Consider the following 9,270-nt stretch of genomic DNA (forward strand, 5'->3'; position numbering starts at 1 on the left):
TTTGGAATTTTTTTATGGTTGGATAAATTTTAGTTGTGAACAAATTGTTATAAATATTTATATTTATGTAGTTAGCTCCTTGAGTATCGAAAAGGAATCGAGATCGTTGGCATCAAGTTAGCGGTGGGGAGAACTCTGATATATTAATTTTGTAGTGGTGATTAAGTTATGATGTGATTATGTATTCATAACTGGTAATATGTGCGTTATGAATTTTATTGAGGAAAATCAATTTTGAGTATACTCTATGATAAGTTTGAAAAATCGTTAGTGTTAAATGAGTATTAAAAATGGGGAATCTTTTAATACCTGCATTTACTTAATGATTGTGGTGAAAAGAGTTAGAGTATGCTCATGCATTTCATAGCTTTGTGGTGACCGTGATGAGCCACAATATCATTCGTGACCGCGATGGGCCACGGTATTAAGTGGTGACTGTGATGGGCCACGAAGTTAAGTGGTGACCGTAATGGGCCACAAGGTGGTTCCATGTGATAGTTGGTTCATCTTATCCTTACGAGAATTTAACTAATGTGTAAGGCATGTGATAGGCTAAACTCTAGTAAATCGTGCTAGCCTGTGAGAGACTGCACCTCGGTTATTACTACTAAGGCCCGTGATAGGCGGTAAAATTATGATTTACGCCCTTCGATGAAGGTTTTTTGTTGAAAATTCTAGAATCATGCGCATCGGCATATATGCATTGCATTAGGGTGCTTGACACACAAGTCATGTTTGTTATACTATGATGATTATATATACATACTCGGTTGTTGTTTATTATTGTGCCGTAATTGCGTTAAGGTGTGAATTTGTGTTGATTAAGTTCCAATGTAATTATGTGTTCATAATTGATGTTATGAATGTTTGATGTGTGATTTAGGTGTGAATTTGTGGAGATTAATTTGGTGTGAATTATGTGTTCATAATTGATATTATCAATGTTTGAAGTATTATTGATGGACTTTTTATCGTAAGTGTTAAATGATTCAGACTCTTTTAAAACTAAAAAACCTGCAAAATTTAGCAGTTGTATTCGGCTACATGCAGTGTGTAGTCAAATACATGTCTGTAACGTTCAGTTTTTATTCAAAATTTTAACTTCGTATTCGGATACGAAACATTGTGATTGAATACAACTGAGTGATTTTTGCCACTGACTTGACTTGTATTTGGTTACATCATCTTGTAGTCGAATACAAATGTGCAGTTTTGGCTATTGGCTTTACACTTGTATTCGGCTATGAAAATGTTGTATGCGAATACGATAGTGCAGTTTTATCAAAAACTTCATTTTTCAACATTGTTTATGCACTTTTAACATATGAAAACCCTTTCGTGGAGTATGCTAAGACGAAATATTCTCTTAAGCCTTTGAAACTATAAGAATTGTGTTAAGTGTTATTTGTTAATTTCGAATGGTGACCCTTTACAATTATTGTGGAAATTGGGCTTTGCCCTAAGATGATACCCAAGTTCGTGCCACCGACTGTTACCTTGACAACGAAAACGTCGTATGACCCCATCTCAAGCAGTGCTACTTATACGGGGAGAGTAGTTAGGACAAGTAGGAAAGTTGGACCAGTATACCTCGTGGAGCTCACTCGTAAGAGGATCGACTATCCGGTACCTTCAGGATTGGTGCTTGGGATGAATGAAGCATGGGAAGATGCAGAGGATTCCTTAGTTAGAGTTGAGGCAGATACCACCGTAGGAGTTGGAAATACAATGGTTGGACCGAAGACTGGCTAAAAGGATAAGGGGTCGATGCCAGCGGAGCGAGAGATTACAGGACTGTCTAGGCGGGCTAAGTCAGAGCTTCCATTTCTAGTGAATGATCGCTTACCGACCATCATTAAGTTAATGAATTGTTTTAAGATTGCAGCGCCGCCAAAGCCACCTATCTCGTGGGTGGATCTGACTTTTGAAGAGGCTGATCCGTTTATGGATGTTGATGAGGAGGAGGCTACCTTGAAGATGGGTACTGCGTCAGACGGGACTTGTGGAGTGTGTCGAGGTCACCCATGTTAGTGTAGTTGCTAGAGTATGATCAGATTAGTTTTGTTGTATAGGGACTTGATGTCTTCTTTTGGTGGATGTACCTATTTCATTTTGGGATGACTGTAATTATACTTATACGGTCAGATGACTTCTGTTTTGGTGGGTCCATGTTCCATTTTTTTTAACGTGACCATTGGCGGAGTAGTATTTCTTGGAGCAGTACTTGTACACATGTCTACCGAGAATACCTCAAGGGTATGAGCGATGCCTGATAGGTCTCATAGTATTGGTGTATTTTATATTTCGATATTTTGGTTTATCACCTCAAGACTATTTCAGTTTGTTATAATTATGATGTAATTAATTATGACATTAATTTGTCAGTTTGTGCTACACTTAGATATTTTATTAAACGATTAAAGAAAAAAAATACACTCGCACTATTAAAAATCAGGGTGTTACATTAGTGGTATCAGAGCTTTGATTATATTGTACTTCAACTTGTAGGTTGGAAGTCGTTTTCTGATCATGAATCGGGGTAAGTTGTTGAGTTGTCAAGTCTTGTTAAATTTGTTATGTGTTAATGAAGTCGAAAGCTGTCTTTTGGAATTTTTCTAAGGGGGTGGTAAGATTTCTTCTTGATGATTGGTTTTATAGGAAACAATGACTCCAAGAAGGAATGACGCTGCAAGAATCAACGTCAACAGGGACGATCGAATGGCTGAAGCAATGAATAACATGGCCGCTTCTGTTGCTGCACAGACTGGGGGCAGAATCTACCGGGGAACCGGAATTTTAGAAGGCAATTGGGACAAGGGAATCGATGTTTCCAATGTGGGGAAGAGGGACATTATTCTAATGTTTGTACCTCTAGGGGACTTACTTGCTACAACTGCAAGAAGCCAGGGCACATTGCAATGGATTGCACGGCTCCGAAGGTGGAACCAGTTGTGAATGTAACTAGAGCTACTCGTCCTACTGCTACAGGACGCGTTTATTGCGTGAGTGCTGAAGCTGGAAATCTATCTAGCAATTTGATTCAACGTGACTGTGAGATTGCAGGTAACACTCTAACTGCACTTTTTAATTCGGGGGAAAACCATTCCTTCATTGCTATGGATTGCGTGAATCATTTGAAGTTATCTGTATATGCTTTGCCTTTTGATTTGGTGGTTTCCACACCTACTAAGACTTTGACAGTAAATTCTGCATATTTACATTGACAAATAACTATCCAGAATAGGGATTTCTTGATTAATTTGATTTGTTTACCTCTACAATCACTCGAGGTCATTCTCGGTATAGATTGGATGTCGTATCATTATGTGATCCTAGACTGTGCTCGCAAATTGGTTCTTTTCTCCGAACCAGGAGTTCTTAAGTATCTAGCTGCTAACAAACTCGGAGTGTCGCTAAGAGAAGGAACTCGTGAGGTATTGTCTTTGGATAATGTGGAGGCAAAGATAAATGTGAACATGGAGGATGTGATGTGTGTCAATGAGTACCCGGACATATTTCCAACAGAAATTCCAGTATTGCCACCGGTAAGAGAAGTGGAATTTTTTGTTGATTTGCATCCAGGAACCGCACCAATTTCAATTGTACCGTATCGAATGTCCCCATTGGAATTAAATGAGCTCAAAGGCCAAATTGAAGATTTGTTGGAGAAGAAATTTATTAGGCCAAGTGTATCACCATGGGGAGCTCCGGTGTTGCTAGTTAAGAAGAAGGACGGAAGCTCACGCTTATGTGTGGATTATAGACAACTTAATAAGGAAACTATTAAGAATCGTTATCCTTTGCCACTCATTGATGATTTGATGGATCAGTTGAGAGGAGCCACGACATTTTCGAAGATTGACTTAAAGTCGGGTTACCATCAGATTCGTGTAAGGGAAGGAGATATTCAAAAAACTGCTTTCAGACCCCGTTATGGACATTATGAATATCTTGTTATGTCGTTTGGAGTTAGCAATGCACCAACAACTTTTATGGACTACATGAACAAAATCATTAGTCCATTCCTAGATAAATTTGTTGTGGTGTTAATTGATGATATATTAATTTATTCAAGGACTGAGGAAGAACATAGAGAACAATTACGCCAAGTTCTTGAAATTTTACGTGAGAAGCAATTGTATGCCAATCTGTCGAAGTATGAGTTTTCCCTTGAAGAAGTGAATTTCTTAGGATATCTGATAACCAAGGAAGGGATCGTTGTGGATCCGGCAAAGGTTGAGACAATTCTTGCTTGGAAACAGCCTCAGACTATCACTGACATACGAAGTTTCGTAGGACTTGCAGGGTACTACAGGAGGTTTATTGAAGGATTTGCCAAGATTGTATCTCCATTGACACAACTTACTAGAAAAGATAGATCGTTTTCATGGACGGAGAAGTGTGAGGAAAATTTTTAGTTACTAAAGAGAAGGTAGATAACCTCACCAGTATTGATATTACCGCAATTAGAAGAACCATATGAAATTTACTGTGATGCATCTCACCAAGGTTTGGGATGTGTTCTGATGCAACACAAGAAAGCTGTAGCTTACGCCTCAAGATAGTTGAAGATTCATGAAAGAAACTATCCTACTCGTGACTTGGAGCTTGATGTTGTAGTTTTTGCATTGAAGTTCTGGAGGCACTATTTATATGGATGCACTTCACAGTGTTCAGTGACCATAAAAGTTTGAAATATTTATTTGATCAGAAGGAATTGAACATGCGTCAGAGACGATGGATGGAGACTCTCAAGGATTTTGATTTCACACTTCAGTACCACCCTGGGTAGGCCAATGTAGTGGTTGATGCGTTGAATAGAAGAAGTGTATTGGTGTCTTCAACAGTGATGGCTAGACAACAAGAGTTGTGGGAAGCTTTTAGAGAACTACACTTGAACGTAGAGTTTGCACAAGGAATTTTGAAATTCGGAATGATTAATATTTCGAGTGGACTACTTGAAGACATTGTGAATTCTCAAGATGACATCTTAATTCAAGAGAAGAGCAACCTAATAGTGCAAGGGAAGACAACTCAGTTTAAGGTCGGACCAGATAATATTTTGAGATGTAATAGTAGGATTTGTGTACCATAAATTGTAGATATAAGGAAAACAATTTTAGAAGAGGCTCATAAGAGTAAATTGAGTATTCATCCCGGAGCAACAAAGATGTATTAGGATTTGAGGCAGAATTATTGGTGGCCAGGAATGAAGAGACATGTAGCGGAGTATGTATCAACTTGTTTAACTTGTCAGAAAGCGAAAGTGGAACATCAACGACCTGCTGGAATGTTGCAACCTTTAGATATACCTGAGTAGAAGTGGGACAACATTTCCATGGATTTTATAATTGGGTTGCCGAAAACAAGGAGAAAGAATGATTCTATTTGGGAGATAGTGGATTGATTAACTAAATTCGCACACTTTTTACCAGTAAAGACCATCTATAAGGTGGATTAGCTAACCGAGATCTACATTGCTGAGATTGTGAGATTACATGGAGTACAGTCGAGTATCGTATCAGACCGTGACCCAAAGTTCACATCACACTTTTGGGGAGCATTGCATGAAGCGTTGGGAACGAAACTAAGATTGAGTTCGGCTTACCTTCCACAAACGGACGGACAGACTGAGAGGACAAATCAGTCCTTGGAAGACCTATTAAGAGCATGTGTATTAGATGATAAAGGAAGTTGGGATGATGTACTTCCGTTGGTTGAGTTTACTTACAACAATAGTTTCCCCGCAAGTATTGGAATGGCACCATATGAGGCGTTATATGGGCGCAAGTGTCAAACGCCTTTGTGTTGGTATAAGGACGGTGAAAGTATGATTGTAGGACCGGATATGGTACAACAAACTACAAATAAGGTCAAGAAGATAAAAGAGAAAATGAAGATTTCACAAGATCGTCAGAAGAGTTATGCGAACAAGCGTCGCAGACTTCTAGAATTTGAATAGGGTGACCATGTATTTCTAAGAGTCACACCTACGACTGGAGTTGGTAGAGCCTTGAAATCGAAGAAATTGACTCAGAAATTCATTGGACCATATCAGATTTCTGCACGAATTGGACTTGTTGCTTATCGGATTCCATTGCCTCCGATACTGTCCAATATTCATGACGTGTTTCATGTGTCGCAGTTAAGGAAATACCTTGCAGATCTGTCTCATGTGATCAAACCAGACACAATTCAACTGAAGAATAACTTGTCATTTGAAATATTACCTGTAAGAATTGATGATTGGAAGATTAAGCGATTAAGGAATAAGGATGTTTCGTTGGTCAAGGTGGCTTGGGACCCAACTACGGGATATGCGACTTGGGAATTTGAGAGCAAGGTGAGGAAACAACACTCTGATTTATTTCTCGACGCATAGTTTCGAGGACGAAACTAATTTTAGGGGGATAGTAATGTAAGACCCTTAGTTTTAAATTCTAATTTATGTATTTTGGTGTTGAATTTTGAGGCTTTTTAGCCAAGTTATTGATATTTTGTGAAGTTAAGGCCAAAAAAATATCTTTTTGGTACCCCAATTAAAATTATTCTTCGATAAATAAATTAGATTAATTACAGAGAATCTTTTGTCAAAGAATAATTTATTTATGTTACGAAGAATGTAATACCAGGCAGTTTTGTTAAAATATCTCGGGTTGCTGAAAATTTTATCTGTCAACTGAGTTGCGACGAGAGTAGATATTGTTATCAAAATAGTTAGAGATGTGAGTGAAGTGATGTGTGTAAGAGTATTTAGATATTTGTGGTTTGGTTTTAAATATATATATATATATATATATATATTTATACTTAAGAAAGAAAACAGAAAACATTTCCCTGCTTGCGAATTCCTTTCTTCTTCTTCCTTCTCTGTTTCCAAGCTTTTGTTTTCAAAACCACACAAAACACAAACCCACATTTCTTCTAGATCAAAACTTTATTTCAGGAAGTGATAGAAGGAAAAGTTGCTCATTTCCATGCTACGGTGCTAGTGAGCCAACTTTCCATGCTACGGTGCTAGCGAGCAAAAGTTTTACCGAAATTAATAGCGGTGCCGTAATCGCTTGTTAAAGCTACAACGGAGGTAAGGGCTCCTTCCAAATTTTTAGCTTGCATATAGGATGCTATATGTGTATTTGTGGAGTTGGAATTTGGTGAAATAGATTTGTGATTTTGTGGAAAAGGAATTCAATTCATTAATGTGTGTTTTTTAGGAAATTAAATTTGATGTGTTTGAGGTGTGGTTTATGAAAATTAATTTGGCGTGATTTATGTTTGAAAATGTGGAAATTTATGAAATTTATGGAAATTTATGTTTGAAAATGTGGAAAATGTTTGAAAATGTGGAAATTAATTTGGCGTGATTTATGATTGAATTTAATGTCAATTGTGGATTAAAATGGATGTGTCGTGGTGGAAAATATATGTTTGAGTATGCTATGTGTTAAATTTGAAAATCATTAGTGTTAAATGAGTATTAAAAATGGAAAATCTTTTAATAGCTGCATTTAGTTAATTGTTATGGTGAAAAGAGTCAGAGTATGCTCATGCATTTCATAGTACATGGTGACCGGATGGGCCATGGTGATAGTGGTGACTGGATGGGCCAGGAGATGATGTCATGTTATTTGTTGGTTCATCTTATCCTTACAAGGATTATTGTGTCGTGCTGATCTGTGAGAGATTGCACTCTAGAATGTGTTGATCTGTGAGCGATTGCACTATAGAAAACAGTGTAAGGCCTGGTAGGCGACACTTAGTAAATCGTGCGGGCATGTGATGGGTGGCACCTTGGTAATTAGTACAAGGCCTGTGATAGGCGGTACAATTATGATTTACGCCCCTTCGAGGAGGGTTTTAGTTGGAATTCCGGAATCATGCATTTTGGCATATAGGCATTGCATTATGGTGTTTGGCACGCGAGTCATGTTTAATATACTGTGATGATTGTATATACATACTCAGTTGTTGTTTGTGATTGTGTCGAAATTGGTAAGTGTGATTGTTTGGATTTGCGTGTAAGTGTTAATTGAATGTGAAACCTTTTTTAAACTGAAATCTGCATTATTTAGCAGTTGTATTCGAATACGAGGAGCTTGTATTGGAATACATTTAAGTGGATTTTGCTACTTAGTTAGCAATGTTATTCGGCTACGCCATTTGGTAGTAGAATACAGTCGTGCATGATTTTTGACTGTTTTTGCACTTGTATTTGGCTACAAGGATGCTGTAGTCGAATACAATTGTGCTGTTTTTGCTATTGACTTAGAAAATAGCACTGTATTCAAATACAAGGATGCTGTATTCGAATACGACAGTGCAGTTTTGTCAAAAACTTCATATTTCAACTTGTTTATGCATGTTTGACATATGAAAACCCTTTCAAGGAGTATGCTAAGATGAAAGGTTATTTTGTGCATTTAAAATTTAAATGCTAAGTGATATTTGATAATTTCGGCTGGTGACCCTTTACAATTATTGTGGAATTTGGGTTTTTCCCTCAGCTGATACCCGACTCCATTCCACTGATTGTTACCCTGACGACGGAAACTTCATTAGACTTCCCTGACCGAGATTCGCCGACTGCTTGGGCATATGACCAAATCTCAAGCAAGACAACTTATACGGGGAGGTTAGCGAGGACGAGTAGGAGAGCTAGATCAGTATACCTCATGGACCTCACTCCCAAGAAGATCGACTACCTGGTACCAGCAATATTGGTGTTCGGAATAAGTGGAGCATGGGAACACGTAGAGAATCCTTCAGTTAGGGTTGAGGCAGAGGCCACCGTAGGAGCTGAGGATACAGTGGTTGGACCAGGGACGGGCGAAAAGGATAAAGGGACGAGGCCAGTGGAGCTAGAGATTACATAACCATCTAGGCAAGTCGAGTCAGAGCTTCCTTCTCCGGGGAATGATCGCTTACCGACCATCACTGAGTTATTGAATTGTTTTGAGATTCAAGCGCTGTCGACGCCACCTATCTCATGGGTGAATCTGGCTTCTGAAGAGGCCGATCCGTCTATGGATGTTGATGAGGAGAAGGTTACCTCGAAGATGGATAATGCGTCATAAGGGACTTGTGGAGTGTGTGGAGGTCACCCATGTTATTGTAGTTGCTAGAGTATGATCAGATTAGTTTTGTTGTATAAGGACTTGATGTCTTCTTTTGGTGGTTGTACTTATTTCATTTTGGGATGACTGTAACTATACTCATACGGTCAGATGACTTCTGTTTTGGTGGGTCCATGTTCCTTTTTTTTACGTGATC

The sequence above is a fragment of the Cicer arietinum genome, chromosome 3 (genome assembly GCF_000331145.2).
Source record: "Cicer arietinum cultivar CDC Frontier isolate Library 1 chromosome 3, Cicar.CDCFrontier_v2.0, whole genome shotgun sequence".
NCBI lineage: Eukaryota > Viridiplantae > Streptophyta > Magnoliopsida > Fabales > Fabaceae > Cicer > Cicer arietinum.